Source organism: Peromyscus maniculatus, chromosome 23, assembly GCF_049852395.1.
Source record: "Peromyscus maniculatus bairdii isolate BWxNUB_F1_BW_parent chromosome 23, HU_Pman_BW_mat_3.1, whole genome shotgun sequence".
In the NCBI taxonomy this organism is placed as follows: Eukaryota; Metazoa; Chordata; class Mammalia; order Rodentia; family Cricetidae; genus Peromyscus; species Peromyscus maniculatus.
Window position 1 is genome coordinate 21986037 of NC_134874.1, and position 22224 is coordinate 22008260.

The 22224-nt window shown below is 48.3% G+C and overlaps 1 protein-coding gene and 1 long non-coding RNA gene across 2 annotated transcripts in view; one reads left to right on the top strand and one right to left on the bottom strand.

Moving 5' to 3' along the window:
* Positions 1 to 6148: 6148 nt before the first annotated feature.
* On the bottom strand, positions 6149 to 13570 carry LOC107402092 (uncharacterized). Its single transcript, XR_001579117.3, has 3 exons — positions 13074 to 13570; positions 8262 to 8417; positions 6149 to 6432 (listed from the first exon to the last, which is right to left on the bottom strand). It is a non-coding gene; the product is annotated as an uncharacterized LOC107402092 (long non-coding RNA).
* Positions 13041 to 22224, top strand: part of Caln1 (calneuron 1) — a 467294-nt gene continuing 458110 nt past the window's right edge. The window contains exon 1 of the mRNA XM_016002519.3: positions 13041 to 13468. The gene's annotated coding sequence lies outside the window, so the exon portion shown is untranslated. The remainder of the gene's footprint in view (positions 13469 to 22224) is intronic.

Consider the following 22224-nt stretch of genomic DNA (forward strand, 5'->3'; position numbering starts at 1 on the left):
ATAGTCGGGCTGGTACGATTTATAATACACAGGGACCTATTAGTTACTTTTTCTCATTGCAGTGACCCAAGTACATGACAGTATCAGCTTAAGGGAGGGGTTTTCCTGTGGCTCACAGTTCTAGGGCACACAGTCCATCATGGCAGGGAAGGCATGGCGACAGGATCGTGAGGCAGCTGCTCCCATGGCATCCACAGTCAGGAAGCAGAGAGAGAGAGAGAGAGAGAGAGAGAGAGAGAGAGAGAGAGAGAGAGAGAGAGAGAGAGAAAGAGAGAGAGAAAGAGAGAGAGAGAGAGAGAGAGAGAGAGAGAGAGAGAGAGAAATACTGATGCTCACTTCATTGTCTCCTTTTTATTCAACCAGGGACCTCAGCCCACGGGGTGGGGCTGCCCACATTCGGGATAGGTTTCCTGACCTCAATTAACCGAATTAACTCCCTCCCAGACATGCCCTGAGAGCATCTCTAGATTCTATCAAATGGGTGATACTAGCCATCACAGAGGACTCTTTTACTCAGGGAAGGGGAGTAGGTGTTTGGGGTATCCTAGGTTTCCCCAACCCTTCTCTATTTAAGGTTCCCGATGTGGCTTCTGTCCCATGGCCAGGAAGGACTGACTGGCTTGGTGGCCACATTCACAGCCCTGCTGGGGTTTCCCTCTGCTCAGGATTCATCTGTCCTTCCAATCTCCCAGTCATTTCGTAGCTCTGTCTTCATGGTGGGTTTTCTGGGTCCGGATCCAGGATACTAGGGCTGTGGACATGCGTCAGACAAACTCTTTCTGAGCCTCAGCTTGTGTCCACACCACGGGCTCCCTGACAGAGCTTGTTTTCTTGGAGGCCAGTGGCGATGGCATTATTGTTGACTTTGGCATCTTCTCGGACTGAGATAAAAGGCTATCAAGCCTTGGAGCATCAGAAGATGGCCTTGCTGGGTGACAGCAGCCTGATTTAGGTAAAGGACATTCATATATTATCCGGAGCACTGTGTTGGGGGGTTTCTATTCAAAGAGGCAGGCTGCCTGCAGAGCTGTGTTGGGCCCAAAGGTTTTGCAGATGGAATAAAGTGTCAAGCCATTGACGAGTCGTTTATCCCTACCTTGGGGGTACCTCCTGACTTTTCTTGGATTTTGTGTTACCCAGAAAGCACCACGGCGGCCCAGCATCCATGTAATCACCCCTCTGTGCCTAGATTTAGAGGGAGCATCCGTTGCAAGATGCTTTCTTCTGACCGTACAACCGCCAGCTTTATGATATCAGCTGTGCCTGCTTGTAAGTGTCTGCCAGGAGCAAGTCTGGGGACTCTTGTGACAGTCCCTCAGAGAGGGGGTGGGAGGGTCACTGGACCCTCACCCGAGATCCAGCCATTCCTTTCAGCCATTTGTATGCAGTTTGTCTCAAGTGCTTGTGGGGGTGGGGCCAGGGTCTTAGGGAAGGGCTACCGTTTATTGGCTGAAGAGGACTAGAGGAAGATGGCTTCACCTGTGTGCTAAAAGAGATGCCATTCTTGATGCTAGCTGAAGACTTTCTGGTGGGGCTGCTTTGGGGTCACCCAAGTTCCTGTCAGTAACTCCTCGTTCACCCTTGCTCTGTAAGTAAACCCAATAAACTTAGTGGTCCCGCCAAGGTGAACTTCAGCGTAATTATACTTTGGTTTGCCTTTGGAGCCTTCTGAGGAAGGTTCACATCTCCACCAGGGAGGGAATTTTCACAAGAGCTTCTCAGGCTCAGAGCGCCTATGCTGTGGGAACAAATTTTATGAATGACGTCTTTATCCTTTATGGCCCCAGTTCATGCTTTAGGGGGTGCCAGGCCCTTCCATGGGGTGCCATGCCTCACTAGCCCAGAGAATGGGGTAGATGGAAGGAGGAAGTCGAGTGTGTAACTGAAGAGAGCGATGGGAGATGGTTGGGGACACACCACAGTGTGTTATTTCTGCTAATCCTTTGGAACCCTGAACTTAAGAATCAGGATGCTGACGCCAGACTCACGGGGATTTCCGGTAGGGAAAGCTCTCTGTCTCAACACAAGGAAAGCAGCAACCCTCTGTGGAGACATCTTCCAAAGCCCCCTCCACAGATCCCTGTAGTCGTGATGGCCGATCACAGCGAGACGTGAGAGCTGGCGGAGCGTGGCAGTGCACACCTGTACCCCAGCACTTAGGAGCTGAAGTAAGAGAGTTAGTTACTCAAGGCTAGCCTGGGCTATTCAGAGAACTTGTGGGGCTGGTGAGATGGCTCAGTGGGTAAGAACACTTCCTGGTCGAGCTCCCAACCCCCATTTGCAAAGCCAGGTACGGCTGTGTGTGAGCCTTCAGCGCTGTGGAAGACAGAGACGGTAGGGTCATCGGGGCTTGCTAGCTGCCAGCCTAGCTCTGGTTTAGCGAGAAACCCCATCTCAAAGGAATAAGAGAGTGACAGAGCAGAACATTCGATGTTCTCCTCTGCCTTGTGTGTATGCACAGGTGTGCACGTACATCCTGGTCCCTGAGCAGTTAAAAAAAAAAAAAAAAGATATGAGTTGATCCTGAAGTTAGATTTGGCTCTGGGATGAGACTTTGCCTTGCTTTCATAGAATTTATACACATGTTCATACATATATCCAGGGGCAATAAGGGCACACACAGTCTTCCCTATGTTGTCATTCAGAAGATGAGACAAACAGCAGGGGACAGGGGGAGGGGGGGTATGGGGCGGTGGTGGCGCACACCTTTAATCCCAGCGCTCGGGAGGCAGAGGCAGGTGGATCTCTGTGAGCTCGAGGCCAGCCTGGTCTACAGAGTGAGTTCCAGGAAAGGCGCAAAGCTACACAGAGAAACCCTGTCTTGAAAAACCAAAAAAAAAAAAAAAAAAAAAAAAAAATGAGACAAACAGCTTTACTGTGATGCTGTCTGAAGCGACGGCCTGTTCTTGAACACACGCACACACTCCATAGTCCTGCGCAGCTGTGCTCTCTTGGAGCACCCCCCCCCCTTTTTTTCCTTTTCCATTTTATTTAGGGGAAGGGCTTCTTTTTTTTTTTCCCAGACAGAGTCTCATCTAGCTCAGATTGGCCTAGACCTCTCCATGGAACTGAGGCTGGTCTTGAACTCCCGATCTTCCTGCCCCCAAGTGCCGCTGGAACACAGCTGTGCACGGCCATGTTTGTTCTGGAAGGCTTTTTCGTTAAATGTGCACTGATGGTTTATCATTTCTTTTTTAAAATTTACGTGTGTGTGTGTGTGTGTGTGTGCACGTGTGTGCACGTGTGTGCACTCACACGCACGCATCACATATGGAAGCCAGAGGTCAACCACAGGTGGCCTTCCCCTGGAGCCATCACATTTTTTTTTTTCCTTTCAGAAAGGGTCTCTCACTGGGAGGGCTTGTCAATTTGCCTCAGTGATCCCTCTGTCGCACCTCCCGTCACTGGGATGACAAGTGTCTGTCACCATGCCCAGCTTTCGTTTTGTGGGTCCTGAGGATCAAAATTTTCAAACTTGCATGGCAAACACCTTTGCTGCCTGAGCCCTCTCCCCAGGCTCTGCAATTTCTACACAAATAAATATATACACGATGTACAAATAATTTATGCTTAGAAATACTTACTGTGTAAGAAACATAAATGGATTACACTTTCCACCTCATAAATAACATCTATGTAGACATTTATAATAACTTGAATGCACACCAACCTTTAAATACATGATTTTTCCTTTACATTAGTGACTTGAGCAGCGTGGATAGAGGGGGTGGACCGAGCCTTGGTCCCTGCATTTGGGTGGGTGTGGCCATGTCTGTCGGCACAACTTCAGGACCTGTGGCTCAGCAGAGGGGAAGGACAGAGGCTGACATCCTCCTCCTCCTCCCTTTCAAATCCCCACCCCACCTCATTTCTCCTTCTCTCATTTCTGCTCTTTTTGTTTCTCCTCTTCCTCCTCCTTCCATCTTCCTCTTCCTCTCCTTCCTCCTCCTCTCCCTCCTCCTCTTCTCCCCCTCTTCCTCCTCTTCCTCCTCTTCTCTCCCCCGTTCCTCCTCCTCCACTTCCTTCTCTCCCTCCTCCCCTTCCTCCTCCTCCTTTCCCTCCTCCTCTCCCTCCTCCACTTCCTCCTCTTCTCTCCCCTGTTCCTCCTCCTCCACTTCTTTCTCACCCTCCTCCCCTTCCTCTTCTTCCTCCTCCTCTTTTCCTTCTTCCTTCCTCTTCTTCATCCCTTCCTCCTCCTCTTCTCTCCTCCTCTTCCTCCTCATTTCCCTTTTTCTTCCTCTTCCTCCTCCCGCTTTTCTTTTTCTCCTTCCCCTTCCCCCTCCCCTGTCCTCCCCCTTCCCTCTCCTCTTCTCCTCCTTGGTGGTGCTGGGGCCTCACACACAAAGCAAGCGCTGCACCACTGAGCGACACCCTGCGGCGTCTCAGTTTTCTCCCAGCCAACAGCACAGCCCTGTGTCCTGGGTAGCTTGAGAGGCTATAGATATGCCTGGATTAGCACCACTTCCCAGGGGTGAGATTCACAAATTTCTCATTTATGCCAGGGCGCTAAGCTCTCTTGTTAATATGGAAGCAGATCCACCCCTTCTTTTGGGGGCTTCTAATCTATCCCAGGCTGACCTTGAACTCATGATCCTCTTGGTTTAGCCTTCCGAATGCTTGGATTACAGGAGTGAACCTCCATCCCTGGGCATAATTCATGTTAATCAAAATTGGCCGGGGCCAGAGAGATGGCTCAGTGAGGTAAAGTGCTTGTAGTATAAGCTTTTCAATCTGAGTTCGATCCCCGGAGCCCATTTAACAAGGGAAAGAGAGAAACAACTCCCCAGAGTTGTCCTCTGGCCTCCACACATGTGCTGTGGCATGTGTAACCCCACCACACACACACACACACACACACACACATACACACACACATGCGTGCACTCGAACGCACATGTACAAACACACTAACAATAACAATAGATAAATAAGATTGAAAAACTTACTGTGAACCAGCCCTGTATTAGGTAGACTAAATGTATAATGGTGAGAGACTTACATCTCTCATGGAGGGGGACATTTGTCTCTTGTGGAGCAATGCTTGACTCTTACAGAGTGGGAGACAGTCTTCCGGGAGAAAAATAAAATGTCTCGGGGGGGGGGGGGGGGGGGTCCGGCTGGCTGCTGTAAGTGAAGATGGCGCCCTTCTCTACTTGGCGGATGGAGAAGAAAGTGTTTCCGAGACACTGATCTCTGGGATGTTTCCCAGTGAACACATCTGTGTAGGGTATTGGTAGATCGTCAGGCATTTACCGGGGGCCAAGGATGGAGACCCCCAAGCTGGCAGAATACACTGGGGCCAGATTGCGCGAAGCTAGCCTCTTCCGGGCATCGAGAGTGCTTCTTCTGTGTGTCTGGAACTATTTTCGTCAGCTAGGAGCTGGAAGGAGATGTGGTGAAGGGTAATTTCCTGCCAGCGGTTCAGAAAGAGCCTTTCAGACAGATTGTGGAGTTGGATTTTTTTCCTCTAAAATGGTATGGAGGGGGGGCATGGTCTGACTTTTAGAAAGGTCGATCTAATTGTTCTCCAATCACCCCCCCCCCCCATGTTTTATTCGCTGTTTTGATTGACCAATGATCGGTTAGGAAACTCATATAGTTGAAGGATCTCTTTCAAGGGCACCTCACTGGGACAGGACCCAGATTAGCCTTGTAGTGACCCCTCTCCTTCCCTGTGAGACACAGATGGTCATATTGAACCCCAGCTTCCCTCCCAGTCTGACCAGGAATATATTATCTCACTGACCGGAATTGCCCTGTCTTCCATTTCCTGCTTTGCTTGGGATCCTCAGACTTTGTGTGTCAGCAGCAGACACACAAAGTGTGTCTTAGCAACATGCATCCTCCTCTAGTTCCCAGCATCCCCATCTGCGTCTGGAGGCTCCCCTCTAACCCTGAGTAGGTCAGTCTCCATGAGCAGAACCTGTGACATCCCTGTGTGTTTCTTGTCTTATACATTTGCCTCCATTGCAACTTTTTTTTTTTAACTTCCATTTTTATGTGTGTGGTATGCATGCATGTGAAGACATGTTTCCATATGGGGCACATGTGAGGGTGAGGCCGGACTCAGTTCCTATAATAGGGCTTTCTAGAAGAATAGAACAAACGGAGGCTTATATGTGATACATACACATTCTATATTGTGATATATGTGATTTTAAAATGATCACAGAAACATTTATTGGATTGGCTTCTATGATTGCAGACCAAAGAGTTCCACAAGGACCATCTGCATGATGCACTGTCAGAGAATCCAGTAGCTGGAAGCCACAGTAACACCCACTGTCTTCCTCATCCCAGCATCACCTTCTTCCTCTAGGGTGGACCAATGACGTAGCCCTAGTCTGAGGCTGAAGGCCTGGAAGCTTCCTGGAGAGTGTCTGGTATTCGAGACTGAAGTAGCTGGAGTCTGTTGTTCATGGATGACGGCAGCTGTAGTAGACACAGTTAAAGAGGGAGAGCAGAGCTTATATGCCTGGCTAGCTTCCTCTTTCCCTTGTTTTTTTTTTCCCCCTCCATCCTAATTCCCAGCCTATTGGATAGTGTGTCTAGCCTTCCTCTCATTGACTCTCCCACATGCCTATCATCTCTGGAAACGCCCTCTTGGACACTCTTAGAAGTATGCCTTACCAAGTTCCTAAGCATCTTTCATCTGGCCAAATTGCCAATGGAGATGACCCAGCATAGTTTTCATGAGGGGATTGTTATAGAATGAATCCGGCCCTACCCCTCCCTCTGATGTCCTAGGCAGCATTGTGATCTCTGGTCCCACCCCTCACACTGATACCCTAGTCAACATTGTGATCTCTGGTTTCTCATCAGCTCCCTCATATTTCCAGTCACCTTACCTGTTTGTTACTACTGAGATCACCCAGCCTTGGACATTTTAGATTCCAAAACCAGGAGCTGAATCTCTTCTTTAAAAAGTCACCAACCGCCGGGCGGTGGTGGCGCACGCCTTTAATCCCAGCACTCGGGAGGCAGAGGCAGGCGGATCTCTGTGAGTTCGACGCCAGCCTGGACTACCAAGTGAGTCCCAGGAAAGGCGCAAAGCTACACAGAGAAACCCTGTCTTGAAAAACAAAAAACAAAAAACAAAAACAAAACAAAACAAAAAGTCGTCAACCTTAGGTACTTTGTTACAGTAATGACAAATAGTCTCATTCGTTCTCCTCAGTGTGTAGGGAGAAGATGCCAGAGGCCTCCACAGACCTTTCCTTAGAGAAGTTTCTCCAGGGTGGCCCCCATAGTCCTCTGTTTCCAGAGTGACTGATTTTATGTGTGTATATTTATTATCTATCTATCTATCTATCTATCTATCTATCTATCTATCTATCTATCTATCTATCATCTATCTATCATCTATGTATGTATGTATCTATTATCTATGTGTGTATGTATCAATCATCTATGTATGTATGTATATCTATCTGTCTGCCTGCCTATCTATCCATCTATCTGTCTATCTATCTATCTATCTATCTATCTATCTATCTATCTATCTATCTATCCATCCATCCATCCATCTATTTATATCTGAGTATAGACCCCATGTGAACTATACTAAGAGATGAGTTCAGTCCCCCCAAATTCCCTCACAACTGTTCAACTTCCAAAATATCAATACAATGTGGTAACGACCTGACACACTAAACATAGCTCAATAATAATCACGACAATTGTGTACACATGATATTGATCGTCTTTCTCAGTTGTGGTGGCATTCAGGCCAATTCTTCTCAAATTTCTCTGTTGCCTCTTTTTTTTTTTTTTTGTGTGTGTGTGTGTGTGTGTGTGTGTGTGTGTGTGTGTCTTGAATGTCTTGAATGCATCAGATTTAAAATTAGGCTTGGAATATTTTTCTCTCTTGGTGCCTATAAATTTGGTATCATAAATGATAAATAGATAACATAGGGTTGTGCCAGCAGCCTCCAATGTGAGGAATGATCTCAGATCATTTTTTTTACTCTCTTATAATTTCATTTAATTGGTAAATGTTAACATACTCCAAAATGTGTACTTTGTGCCAGAACGTTCTGACTGAGGCTTAATCGTGACTATTAGAACATTCCAATTTGGGATTTCCAAGGAAAAAAATTCTTGTCCAGTCAGGAAAACAAAAAACCACACTAGATGTTCCAAACAGATGGCATTTAACACATGGGATCCGTTGCACAGAAATTGGAAAGTTGAACTAGCCCAGAAATTAATAACTGCAAGAAGAAGGTAGGAGAAGAACCAAAAGAAAAAGGTGATCTTACCTGGCCTGAGGAAGCCTTCATGGAATTGTTAGACATTGAAAGAGGGTACCAGCCCAGGGGTCCTTCAACGGCTGCCGCTCCACTCCCTGGGGGTCATGGCTCTGACGTTGCTGTTGCTATTTTCTCTAATATGGGGCAGAGCAGCCCTTTTCCTGTCTAAAGGATACAGTGAGGTTGGCATAAGCAGTTATCGAAGGCACTGAGGGGTTGAGGATGTGGCTTGGGGCTCAGGCGTGAAGACCTGAGTTTGAACCCCCAGCAGTTATGTAGGAAGGAGTCTTGGATCGCGGTACATGGCTGTAACTCCAGAGCTGGGGAGGCAGAAACAGGTGGATCCTGGCTGCTCGCTGGATGCAAGCCAAAGAGTGAGTTTCAGGTTCAGTGAGAGACCCTGTCTCAAAGGCGAGGTGGGGTGAGCTAGAGAGACAGCTTAGGGGTTAAGGGTGTCTACTGCTCTTACAGAAGATCTGAGTTCTGTTCCTAGCACCCATATAAGCCGCTCACAACTTCCTATAACCCCAGATTCAGAGACTCTGATGCCCTCTTCTGGATTCCCCAGGCATTAATACTCACATGTGCATAAACCTACAGAGATATGCTTGCACAAATACCCAGAGTTTAAAATAGAAACTAAATCTTAAAAGTGGAGAAGTAATTAAGAAAAAGATACAACATTGATCTCTGGTCTCCACATGCGTCCTCATGAAAACATATCACATGGGGTGGGGTCAGGGATAGGAAGGAGGGAAGGGGAGAGGAAGAGGGAGAGGGAGAGAGAGGGAGAGAGAGAGAGAGAGAGAGAGAGAGAGAGAGAGAGAGAGAGAGAGAGAGAGAGAAGAAGAAGAGGAGGAGGAGGAGGAGAAGGAAGAGGAGGAGGGGGGAGGGGGAGATGGAGGAAGAGGAGGAGGAGGAGGAGACACTGAGGTCCTGGGCCAACCTTTCTCCCCGCTCCCCACCTCCTGTGACTTCCTCTGCTACATCAGTAGGATATGGTGGCATATGTAGTGTGGAGACCCAAGGCTCCCAGGATAGCCTGGAGCTGGGGGACAGCAGTTAGGGCTGCAAAATGATTCCTGCTTCAGCGAAGACCAAGGCATCCTGGTGTTGCATAGACTTCCCCGGTAAAGAGAATGTGTAATCACCCTAAACAGAGAGGCTGCCAGAGGACCATAGAAAGACCAAGTGGGGGAAATGGATGTGTTTCAGGGGATGGCGTTACTTGCAGGAGCATGGGCAAGTCAAGGACCAGCCTGCTAGCTCTTAGCATATAGCACTTCTCAGTGTATGGCTGGGGCAGGAGGGATTGGCTCCTGGAATCTTGAGACAGCCAGAGGAAGGTCCTGTGAGGTTCGAAGACCCCCCTCCCATCTCTGAGAGCGTGTGTTACCAGAACCATTCCCATAGGTCCAGCTATTGGCTGTAGAGTTCTGTTGACTTCATTGCCATGGCTGCAGACCCATGACCCTGGGAGGCTACCACGGCCACTTTGTGATAGAGATGGTCCTACTGAGCTTGCACCTGGGTTGTATTGTGGTGAGCTTAACTCATGGGAATGTGACAGGCAACCTCCCACAGACAAGGGTGGAGAGGGTGGGCAGGCCCACCTGTCAGTCACCAAGGAAAGGACACATTATCAATGATCTTTCTCTATCTTAAGTCCTCCCTCCTTCCCTTCTTTTCATCCCTCCTTCCCTCCTCCCTTCTTTTTCTCTCCCTCCTTCTCACTTCCCCCACTCCATTTTTTTCCTTCTTTCTTTCTCTCCTTTGCTTCCTGCCTTCCTTCCTGTGGTGGTTTGAAAGAACATGACCCCCGAAGGAGTGGCACTCTTAGGAGGTGTGGCCTTGCTGGAGGAAGTGTGTCACTGTGGAGGCGGGCTTGGAGGTCTCATATATGCTCAAGCCATGCTCAATGAGTCAGACCACTTCCTGTTTGCCTATTGGTCAAGATGTAGAACTCTCAGCTCCTTCTCCAGCACCATGTCTGCCTGCACACCACCATGTTCCACCATGACGATAATGGACTGAACCTCTGAAAATGGAAGCCACCCCAGTGAAATGTTTTCCTTTATAAGAGTTGCCGTGGTTATGGTGTCTCTTCACAGCAATAGAAACCCTAAGACAGACACTTCCCTTCCTTTCCCCTCCCCCACTTCCTTTCCCTCTTTTCTTCCCTTTCACCCTTCCTTCCTTCTTTTATCCTTTTCTCTCTTCCTCCCTCCCTCCTCCCCTCCCTCCCTCCCTCCCTCCCTTCTGTCCTTCCTTCTTCCCCCTTTTTTTTGTCTCACTATATAGCCCAGGCTAGCCCGGGAACTCTTGAGTCTCCTTCCTTCAAGTTCTTCTAAGTGTGGGAATTGCAGTCCCATACCATCCAGCAGGTTTGCTTTCTGTAGACACGAGGGAAGAGGAAACATGTAAACTTTCTTGGGAGACACAGGGTAAGGACGTGCACAGAACTGATGTTCTAAAAGGTAACATCAGATTCTCTGTGGAACAGACTCTAATTGTGCAGAGGGATGCTGTGGCCTGCACGCCATGTGTGTGAAGATGTGAGGGTGCTTCAGAGAGCTGGCAGTGGCTTGCCAAGCAGAGGGGAGGTGTCTTTCATTGCTGGGAAGTGCAGGGATTTTGCTTAAGTCCCAGGTGAAGTCTGAAGTGTGACTCCCTCTCTGGCTATCTGGGCCAGATGCAGGGACCATTTCTTGGGCGAGGAGTGGGAAATCAGGGAGACACTGTTCACTGCTCACTGTTTCTCATCTACTTGGAGGCCTGAGTCGTATTTCATGATTTCTTTTTCTCTTTTTTCAAGTGCATGCTCTCTTCACCAGGCTTTTCCCATCATCTAGGGTTTGGTTAAGCTCAGTGCTGCGATAATTGAATGCGCTTTTTAAAAGTCCTTTTCTCCTCCTATTTCCAAAAGAGCATCCCTGGCTTAGTTTGACCTTGTTATTACAGGTTACAAAGGCAGATTTAGGAGGAGAAGAGGTTTCCTCACTTGACTATAGCATCCTAGGGAGGGATCTGAGGCTCCCTACATCCCTACAACCCTAGTACTTGCTCAGACCTGTACCCTGGAGATTGCTAGATGATAAATGCTGATTGGTTGAATTTATTTTGTGTTCTTCCCTGGTTGAATTTATTTTGTGTTCTTCCCAGGGGGCATGGGATGAAAAAATGGGAAGATGACTTCATTGGTACAGTGCCTGCCTGTAAGCATGAGGACCTGCCTGAGTTTGAATCCCAAGCACTTGTATAAAAAGACAGGCATGGTGGTATGTGCTTGTGATCCCAGAGATGGCGATGGGAGGGTTGATGAGACTCATGGGCCAGGCAGCCTAGCCAGATAGTTGAGCTCCAGGCCAGTGAGAAACCCTGCCTTAAAAAAAAAAAACCCACAAGGTGAGTGGGGCTGGAGAGAAGGCTCAGCAGTTAAGAGCACTGGCTGCTCTTCCAGAGGACCCGGGTTCCATTCCCAGCACCCACATGGCAGCTCACAACTGTAGCTCCAGTTCCAGGGGATCTAATACCTTAACACCAATACATATAAAATAAATTTAAATAAATTATTAAACAACAACAGCAAGAAAAGTAGACACTGGACCTTGAGCCCTTACCTCTGTAAACACACCCACCCACATGCATGCAGCCCCCTCCATACACATACCCACAGACAAAATGTCTGGTAACGTACACTCACTGCACTGACTAAGGATACTTGAAACGGAGGCATGGAGTGGCCAGGGAGGAGACCCCAGAGAGGCCAGTGGCTGCCTTAGCAGGAGCAGGGTGGGGAAATGTCATAGGGTCAAAGCGTCTCTGCTGTGACAGTCTCAAAAATTAGCATGATTCCCAGAGCTAGAAAGATGGTTCATCAGCTAAGTGTGCATCTCGCTCTTCTGAAGGTCCTGAGTTCAGGTCTCGGCACCTACCCACTTGGAAAAGACTCACAACCTCCTGTAACTCCAGCTCCAAGGGATCTGGGGCACCCTCTTCCAGCCTCTGCAGGTACCCACTCATGTGCACAGACACACAGGTAGTCACAGAAAATAAAAAGAAAACAAATCCTTAAAAAAAAAAAAAAGTTCACGTGGTCCCCAGTGAGGTCCCTGCTCTCTCAGAAGCAGCAGGAACTCAGTGAACATTCCTTGCATCTTATTCCTTTTCTCATGTCTGTGGATGTCTAATTCCAGGCTAGTCTCTTGGTTCTGCTTGGTGTCACTGATTTTCTTGGTCATATTCCTGTAAGCTGTAGGTGTAGGGGACATGAACCTGGCTAACATTCTGGCACTGGAAGGTAGTGGGGAGGCATGTACTGTATGTCAGTGGATGTATGTATGTACTTAAGTAGGGGTGTGTGCGTGCGTGCATGCGTGCGTGCGTGCGTATGTGATGAGACCTGTACGCAGGCGGGTATGTATATATGGACAGGCATGTGTGCACATGGACTGGCTTGTGTGCACATAGATATCTATCTTTTTGGCTATGAGCCTAGCCTTTAACAGATGAGCCATCTCTCTAGCCCACATAGGTGTCTGTACACAGGTGTGTGTACCCAGGCAAGCCTGTGTGTGCATGGGCAGGCTTGCGTGTGCATGGGCAGGCTTGTGTATGTATGTGTGCATTCTACGGTGGCTGTCCTCAAGCAATCCTGTCAGAACAGAAACTGTCTCCTACTCTCCTTGGCGGAGGTCCTGCCCAGACTCATGTGGAGACAGGGTGCCCTTGATGTTACCTGCAACACTCCCCCTTCCCCACCCCCCAGAGCAGCCCTTCCTCCTGGCCATAGAGGACAGCAGGCAGGACATTGGTACTTACTGGTGCTGGCTGTGCCTATAGGTCCATGGTCCAGGTTCCAACCTCATTCCCCGAGAGCCCCCTGCATGAGCAGCCCTATTTCCTATCCTCCTGGCTCCATCTCCTCGCTGGAACTAGCAATCTGCAGAAAGCGGAGAGCAGCAGCCAGGAGCAGCCACAGCAGCAGCCGGGAGTAGCAGCAGCAGCAGCAGCAGCACCCTTCAAATTGGGTCTCTAGCCCTTTAAATCTGCTCAGTTACCAAAAAAGAAGAGGGATCAGACCCTGTTAATTAAAGCTCGCCCTGGCCCGCCAGGCTGAGGAGCCGCAGTGCTCTGTTCCTTCAGATGGCTTAGCGTCTCTTCCCCCAACTCCACAGCCATGGATCTTGGAGCACTTCTCCCGAGATCAGCAGGAGGTATGGTCCTTACCGCTGGCACTCAGGCTCGTGTGTCTCTGAATCAGTGAGACACTAACTGCATGGATGTTGCCTGGCCCCTCTGGCTTTCCTCTTCCCCTCTCCTTCCTCTCTGATCCCTCAGCTCAGGACCGAGTTGAGACAAATCAAGTCTTGATTCCCTGGGCTTTGGAGGGAAGGGAGGGAAGGGAAGGGACGCCTTGGAGGGTGCTCCTCATCTGTTTGTTTTGGCCCTGGCTTCACCTAGCTGCTCAGGTGGGCTGCAGAATTGGGGGGAAAAAACATCTTTAGTTCGGTTCTGGCTTGTGCAAAAGCATTTCCTCCTGGCTGAGTCCCTTCACCCCCGGTGAGCGTGAAAAAAGGATGTCACCCTGACTCAGTTTGCTTTTCTGAAAGTAACCCCTGATCTGCCACTCAGAGCGAAGATGGCCGTGCGAGCCATACAACTTTCTCTCCAGAAATTGTCCCAGAGGTGCACCATGTTAACACCTGTCCCCCAGGCATCCCCGCTCCCTAGACTCGGAATGCTGCTACATTTAAAAAAAAAATGCTTGCTGTCTGTTCCCAGAGATCCGTCACCTCTTTCCTCCTGCCTTTTGAGGAAACTCACTTCTAGCCTAGTCTCAGGCTCTCTTCTAAAGAGTTGTTTTGATTTAAGGATCCGCTGGAGCCTGGAAGGGAGCAAAAAGAGAGAGAGGAAGAGCGAGGGAGAAAGGAAATTTCTCTTCTTTTCACTTGGCATCTTGTAAATTGTACACGGGCCCAGAGCACACATCCATCCACAAATTCTACATTGATTTGTGTCCGCCCCCACAGTCTCCTTCTGGGGTGAACCACTCCTCTCAGCTCAGACCCAAGGAGAAGGTTTTCCTTCCATTCAGCTTCACATGCCTCCATAGATGACCCTGAAAGCCAGTTTCCAGCAGATGGTCACTCTTTTATTCCGAGTGCCGGTCCCTGGGTCCACGTGGCCAGGGGGCAGGGATTCCTATGGGATATCAACTTCTCACCAGGGAGACACACTGAGGAAGGAAAACACCTTTGCTGATTTCCCTCAGTAATTTTTTTTTTTTTAACTGCTGGGTATGGAACACCACTCTGAAGCCATTGGAAGGGAAATGAGCTGTGACCTGGTTATGTCAGTAGGGACCCCCTCCCCCAGGTGCTGTCACAAACAGAGGCTCAAAGTATTTGTTTGAACAGTAGTTCTTGTGTGTGCCTTCCTTCCCAGTCCTCTAGGCAAGGATGGGCATTTCCTCTGGGTTAAGGGGGGAAGTCGGTACATCTGCCTCCCACACACTGTAGGTCCGTTGCAATCCATATTAGTAAAAGAATAAAATTCTCTATAGCGCCGAAACTCTCTGGTTAGGAGAGATTGCTCAAAGCCTTAGAATATAGTAGCATGGGGTGGACTTGCCAATCTCTGTGACTCCTGGTGGATTTGTGGGGCAGTTTGAAGATTCCCCTGAAAGAAAACCCGGGAAGAGTTGTTCTCTGTGGGAAAAAACAAAAGTCAGTGGCAGAGGGTTTCACCCTGCAAGATGGAGCGCAGTCTGTAGGAAGGGAAGTTACCAACGGTGATGGTTTTGCCCAAGGCTGTGCTTCCAGTTCCTCTGCAAACAGCTTCCCTGGGGATTGCAAAGGGACCTGGCCACTGTCATCAAGACGAGGCCTCAGTGTGCACAGTGGGAGGGTTCAGAGGTGAAGGTCCCTGAGGAGGTCCACACAGTACCTCATCTGTCCTTTCCAATGCCAGCGGTCCCCTGCTGCTCTGCGTGCTATTGTTCAAGTGTCAACAGCCCCCTCCAGCTTGCTGAGGTTTGACAAAAGAGGTGGGGGGCGGGGGGGAGCACGGGGGGGGGGGGGATATCACAAACGGTGGTGTCCTTGTCCCATCAGGCACCCATGAACAATAAGTAAATCAGAGGACCGTTGTTTATCATCAATTGTTCTTTGCAAGTTAATGGTGTGTGCGGTTGTTTTCAATTTACTGATGTCTGCTGGCCTTAAAGTTGCCGAGAGCTCCCAGTGGGGTTTGTTTAGATCTGGCAATGGTGCTGGTATGGCTTTTGGTCCTTTAACATTCTTTCAATCTTAGTGTGTGTGCATGAATGTGTGTGGGGGCATAGGCATGGAGGTCAGAGGTCAACCTCTGGGATGCTGCCCACCTCCTTGGAGATAGGGTCTCTCACTGGCCTGGACTTTATCCATTAGGCTAGACTAGCTGGCCAGCCTCTCTGGGATCATCCAGTCTCTGTGTCCCCAGTGCCAGGATTACAGGTACACACCACCATGTCTGGCATTTTCATGTGGGTTCGGGGAATACAACTCAGGTTCTTGAGCTCTCTATGTGGTTAAGAATGACCTTGAACTTCTGCTCTTTCTGTCTTTGTTTCTTCAGTGCCAGGTGCCAGGGTTACAGATGTGTATAGCCACATCTGGGTCATGCAGTGCCGGGAATTGAACCCAGGGTCTGTGCATGCTAGACAAGCACTCTACCAATCCACATCCCCAGACCTGGTTTTTGTTGTTGCTTGTTTTGTTTTAATATATATAATGGCAACAGAGCATCACTATGTAACTCAGGCTGATCTCAAACTCATGGTAAGCTCCCTGCCTCAGCCTCCCATGTGCTAAGATTACAGATCAGCACTACCATACCTAATCATTAGTATTTACTAAAAGACCCGGATAGGCGCTCAGATTACTGGGGTGGTACAATGGACAGAGCCTGACCTCTGAGGACTGATAGACCTTCACTGGGATCTCAGCTCTGTGAGGACAGTGTGGGCCTGGCCTCTGATCTGTAATGTATTAAAGTTGTCAGGATTGAATGAGATAATGGAGCTGAAGTCTGAGTATGTCATAGGTACCAAGAAAGACCTTTTCTCTCAACTGCCATCAATAAACACACACTCACGCAAGGACCCAGCCATTTAGATAACTCCAACGGCCCCTCCTCTGACTGCTGGGCTGGTCTTTTCTGAAGGCAGAGCTGACCTCTTGGATGCTATCCTGTTATTGCCTTTCTCCCAAAGGCCAGAGCAGGACCTAGCCAGGCATTTCTGCTCCATGAAAGTTAACTGAACAAATAACATGATGTTCTGTGGACATTTAACCACCAAACATAGGTGATTTTTAATGACTAAGCATCACCAATTCCCATTCAGTTTACTGAGGGAATGCAGATGAGCCAGAGAGACAGAAAATCCCACACCAGTAATAAATGTGAACGGAAGCGTATCCATTGGTAGAGAAATTTGAATTGTAGGGAAAAAAAAAATCTCCTGTACTAAGACCTGTTCCAGATGCCTGTAGGCTCTGGGTGTCCTTTATGCCATTCTGATCAGTCAGGGCAGTCATGTGACAGATGCCTTCCCCTGCCATGAGCTATTTCCTCCTCTTCATGCTTTGAAGAAAGGCTCTGAAAGGAGAAACATCTCCAGACAGAAAGATCTGCTTGAGTGGTTGCTCCACTGTGTAGAAAAAGTCCAGCAGTTTATTAATCAGTGAATCAACAAGTTGATCTGTGGTTTGTGTGTAGACACTCAACACCTTTTGATCTAATAAATACTGCTTTCTGGATATCTGTGTTACTCAGTTTTCCATTACTGTAAGAAAATACCTGAAGCTACACAGCTTTATAAAGTGGAGAATCAACAAAAGAGATTGTAAGTTGTCCCAATCCAGTGAACCCTGGAAAGAAATCCGTGGAATCTATGTAACTTGGGATCAGGGAAGTCTTCCTTCAATTAAGTGATCCCTAAATTGATTTCCTAAAGAATTGATGCTGTGGGCAGGTCTTTCTGTACACTGTGAATATGTGTTGCTACCATTGGTTAATAAAGAAGCTTCTTTGGCCTATGGCAAGACAGGTTATAGCCAGGGGGGAAATCCAAGGAATGATACAAGGAGAAGGAAGGTATAGTCAAGGTAATGCTGAGGGCTGCCGGGGGAGCAAGAAATAATGGCACACAGGTAAAGCCACAAGACAGGTGGTGATACATAGATTAATAGAAATGGGTTAATTTAAGATAAAGAGCTAGTTAGCAATAAGCCCGGGCCATAGACCAAAGAGTTTGCAGTTAATATTAAACCTCTGAGTGATTATTTTATAAAAACAGCTGCTGCCCGAGTGGGATGGGCAGGACAGAGAAACTTCGGTTTACAAATTGGCAATGAGAGAACATTCTAGACCTATAAGTAACCCATGCACAGACCAGAAGTGAATGAACCACTCTAGGGGGTGGTAGCAATTCCAGGTGGTTGTGTTATCTATAACCATATGGTGAGAGGGAAGGCTGGAGATGTGGCTAGATTACAAAGGGTCTTGGATGTCTGTAAGGGGAAGGATTTTATTCTAAGGGAGAAAATTGCACCCCCCCTGAACTCTTCGTGTGTGTGTATGTGTGTGTGTGTGTGTGTGTGTGTGTGTGTGTGTGTGTGTGTAGTTGTTTCAGCATTACAGTGGAGAGGGCTGGACAGGGAATATAGCTCAGTTGACAGAGTTCTTGCCTAGCATGCAGAAGCACTGGGGTCCATCCCCAGCACTTCATAAACTGGGTATTATGGTATACATCTGTTATTCCAGCACTTGGGAGGCAGAGGCTCAGAAGTTCAAGGTCATCCTTGACTGTATAGTCAGTTTGAGGCCAACTGAGGCTACAGTAGACCCTGTCTCAAAAAAAATAGCTAAGACAAAATGATCTATGTCACTGGGTAATGATTCTTGGAGGCCCCCTAAGAACTGTGGCTTTGAGGTTGAGTGAGATAGGATATAGTGCTGGTGTTGTCGAATGCAATCCTCTGGGGAAAGAGCTGCCATCTTCATGAGATCACCCGTGCCTGCTGGCAAGAATCCACTACAATGGAGCCTGTTGACAGCTGACATTCCCTCTTAGGCAGAGAGGATGGGGAGGCTCATTATATGAAACACTACCCCTGTTGCAGGTGGCCTGGGGTCTTGGGAGGTGCTAGAGTACATGGGCTGGAGAAGGTTAATTGAAGGGGTTCCATCTATGCAGGTATGGGGAAGCCATCGTCCATGCTGGGTGTAGACTTTCCACTGTAGCCACATTGGGGCTCACCCACGCCATTCTGCCAGCAACCCCTCACCCATGTTCTATAAGAAAGCCCAATAAACTCATTGGTTCCCCAGGGTGAACTTTGGTGGAATCATACTTTGTTTTGTTGTTGGAATCTTAAGAAAAGGAGGCAGATGTTGCTTGTGTGTCTACGGGGAAGGCATTTGTACAGCAGGGTGGAACTCAGGGCTTTATGCGCACCAGACAAGCATGACACCAACTAAGCTATATCCCCATCCATCAATCTTCATCATCTTCTTCTTCCTCTCCTCCTCCTCCTCCTTTTCTTTCTTCTTTTTCCTCCTCTTCCTTTCCTTCTTTTTGAGAGGGTTTCTTTGTGTAGCCCTGGCTATCCTGGAACTCACACTGTTGTTGTTGGTTGATTTTTCTTTTGGGGGGGCCCACCACCCAGCTCCCAAATAAAATCACACACGGAGGCTTATTCTTACCTATAAATGCCTGGCCTTAGCTTGGCTTGTTTCTAGCCAGCTTTTCTTAACTTTAAATTATCCCATCTATCTTTGGCCTCAGGGCTTTTATCTTTTTATATACTTTTTCTTTCCTTCTTACTCTGTGTCTGGCTGTGTATCTGGGTGGCTGGCCTCTTAAATCTTCCCCCTTCCTCTCTCATTCCTTCTACCTCCTTTTTTTTCTCCAAGATTTCCTCTTCTATTAATTCTCTCTGCCTGCCAGCCCTGCCTACCCTTTCTCCTGCTTTGCTATTGACCGTTCAGTTCTCTATTAGACCATCAGGTGTTTTAGACAGGCACAGTAACACAGCTTCACAGAGATAAACAAATGCAACATAAACATAAAGTAACGCATCTTAAAATAGTATTCTACAACACTCTGTAGACCAGGCTGGCTTTGAACTCACAGAGATTCACCTGCCTCTGCCTCCCAAGTTCTGGGATTCAAGGTGTGTGCCACCACCCCCCCTTTTTTTTTTTTAAGCAGTATTTATGGGGCTGGTGAGGTGGCTCATTGGGTAAAGGAACTTCCACCAAGCTTGCAACCTGTGTTAGAGGCCTGGAACCCACATGGTGGGAGGAGAGAACTGATTCCTGCAAGTTGTCCTCTGAGCTTCCACACATTCTTGTCCTGTAGCATGTACAACCACACCCACACTCCTTAAGTAAGCCCTGGAGACTCATTGGTTCTCCAGGGTGAACTGTGGTGGAATTGTCCTTTGGGTTTTCATTGGGACCTTATGAGGAGGGGGTGGATGTTGTTTAGGTTTCCTCAGAAAAAGGGATTCTCCCAACCACTGAACTCTGAGCAAAATCTGAAACAAATCCTCTTCACTTCTGTGTTGAGAAAAGATCGTGGGGGTCAGGGGAGGGCAAAGATGAAAGCGGGCAGGCGAGAAGACTAGCTGAGGTCTGAGTTTATAATCCAGGTGTGTGGGACGGATTAGCTGCCAATTTGAGGCAGCTTAAAGCTATTTTAGAAGAGAGCCTCAATTGAGGAATTGTTTAAATCCAATTGGCCTATAGGCATGTCTGTGAGGGATTATCTTGACTCTTAATTGGCCCACTCCCACTGTGGGTAGCACCATTACCTAGGCAGGGGGTCATGAGCTGCATGAGAAAAGGAAAAAAAAAACTGAGCTGAGTATCAGAAGAAGTAGGCAATATTGGTGCATTCATTTCTTTCTGCTCTTGAATTTTACGTGCCTAGCTGCATGAATTGCTGTCTTGACAGCCCCTCAGTGATGGGCCTGGACTTGTGATCCAAATAAATCCCTTCTTCCCTAAGTTGACTTTTGTCAAGGTCTTTTATTAAAGTGACATTAAAATGAAACCAGGTGGCCAGGTGAATGGAAGACGGCTGGCTGAGCGGTCACTGAGGATGTGTGGGAAGTGCCGCTTTTTTCTTTTTAGGCAGGAGGCAACTGGATTCGTATGGGATTTGTGGGTGGATTGAACATCAGTGTGGAAGAGAAAGATGAGTGGGGGAATGACTCAGGTTTCTGTGACCTGAGATGGGGACCCTGTGGATGGAGCAGGTCCCGGAGGAGAGTGGCCATGGAGGTTTTCTCGTCCTTATTTGGAGACATCTGTGGAGGCTCCTAGGGGGAAATGGACAGTGGTCAGACTTGAGAGCAGCCAGATCTTGATTGGAGGTAGCCTTTTGCATGTGTTCATGTGTGTGCACATGCATGTGAAGACCAGAGAGCAGCCCTGGCTGTCTACCTGCACACTATCCACCTTGATCTTTGATGGTCACTCACTGGGATTTGCGAGTATGCTGAGTTGGCTGGCCAGGGGGCTGTAGGGATCCACCTGTCCCCTTCCAAGTGCTGAGATTAAAAGCGCACCACCGTGCCTGGCTTTCTTAGGCACGTGCCGGGGATAGAACTTATGGCCTCATGCTTGCCTGGCAAGCACTTTACCCTCTGAGCCATCCCCACCCCCAGCCTCGGAGGCAGCCTTGAGGGTCATCAGAGAACAAAGGGTCTTGGGAGTCCTGTCAGATGAGATTGTCAAGATACAGTTGGTAGAGAGAAGAAAACCTGACGCTGAACTCTGAGAGGCCACAGCTGTTAAGGACACAAGGAAGAGCTAACCAGGGGAGCTGAGCAGTTGTGTCTCCCTGTTCAAGACGTGCTACCGCTTAGATCTAGAACATTCGCCAAAGTCTTATGTGTTAAAGGCTTTGTCGCTTGCTTGGGACTATTAGGAGGTGGTGGCAATGGAGGTTTTAAGAGGCAGAGCCTTAAAGGGAGAGGTCTTTAGGTCATGGGAGGGGGGTGTGCCGTTGAAAGGAACTATGGGATGTTTCATTTTGATACCTGCCCATTGCAAGCCATCTTCTTCTCTGCCACATAGTGCCAAAGCAAGGGGGCCCGTCAATCAAAGACAACCCTCCCAAACTGTCTAATCTCTCAGTCATTTCCATTGCGGTCTCTTGGTCCCCGGATAGGCTTTGAGAGTCATTCTGCCTTTTTATCCTTAGTTTATGTTTTTGTATTTTTATACACACATCTGCTTATGCTCTTTTGAATGTGTGATGGAAATAGATACTACTATTTCCATGGATCTGGATTTCCATATCCCGTAGAGAGGCAAGCTAGAAATACAGGGAGAATTTGGGGGGACATGAGAGGGGAAAGAAGCCCCTTAACTCAGAGTCTGCCTGCAGACTCTCCCCAGTAGGGAAGCAAGACCTCCAACACTTTTAATAATGGCTTAAGGCCTTTCTTTCCTTTCAGGGCAAATTTGCAATTTTCTCAGAATCTTGCTGGAAACCCCATTTACATGGAAGGCCATGCCCTGACCCTTCTTGTGCAAAAAGGTCACAAGTTCTGTCCCAGCATGTGCCTAAGAAAGCCAGGCATGGTGGTGCGCTTTTAATCTCAGCACTTGGAAGGGGACAGGTGGATCCCTACAGCCCCCTGGCCAGCCAACTCAACTTGCCAATCCCAGTGAGTGATCCTCAGAGACCAAGGTGGGCAGTGTGAGGCCCTGATAGTTCCTGCTTTTGCTGTGTTCAGAGGACACTCTCATCCCGGGCACCTTGGAGCTACTTTATTATCTGAATTATCCAAAAGAGGACTGGAGGGCTGGTTCAGCAGTTACGAATACTTGCTGCTCTTATAGAGGGCCTGATTTTGACTCTCAGCGCTGGTGATGGGCAGCTCACAGTCATCTGTAGCTCTGTCCCGAGAGA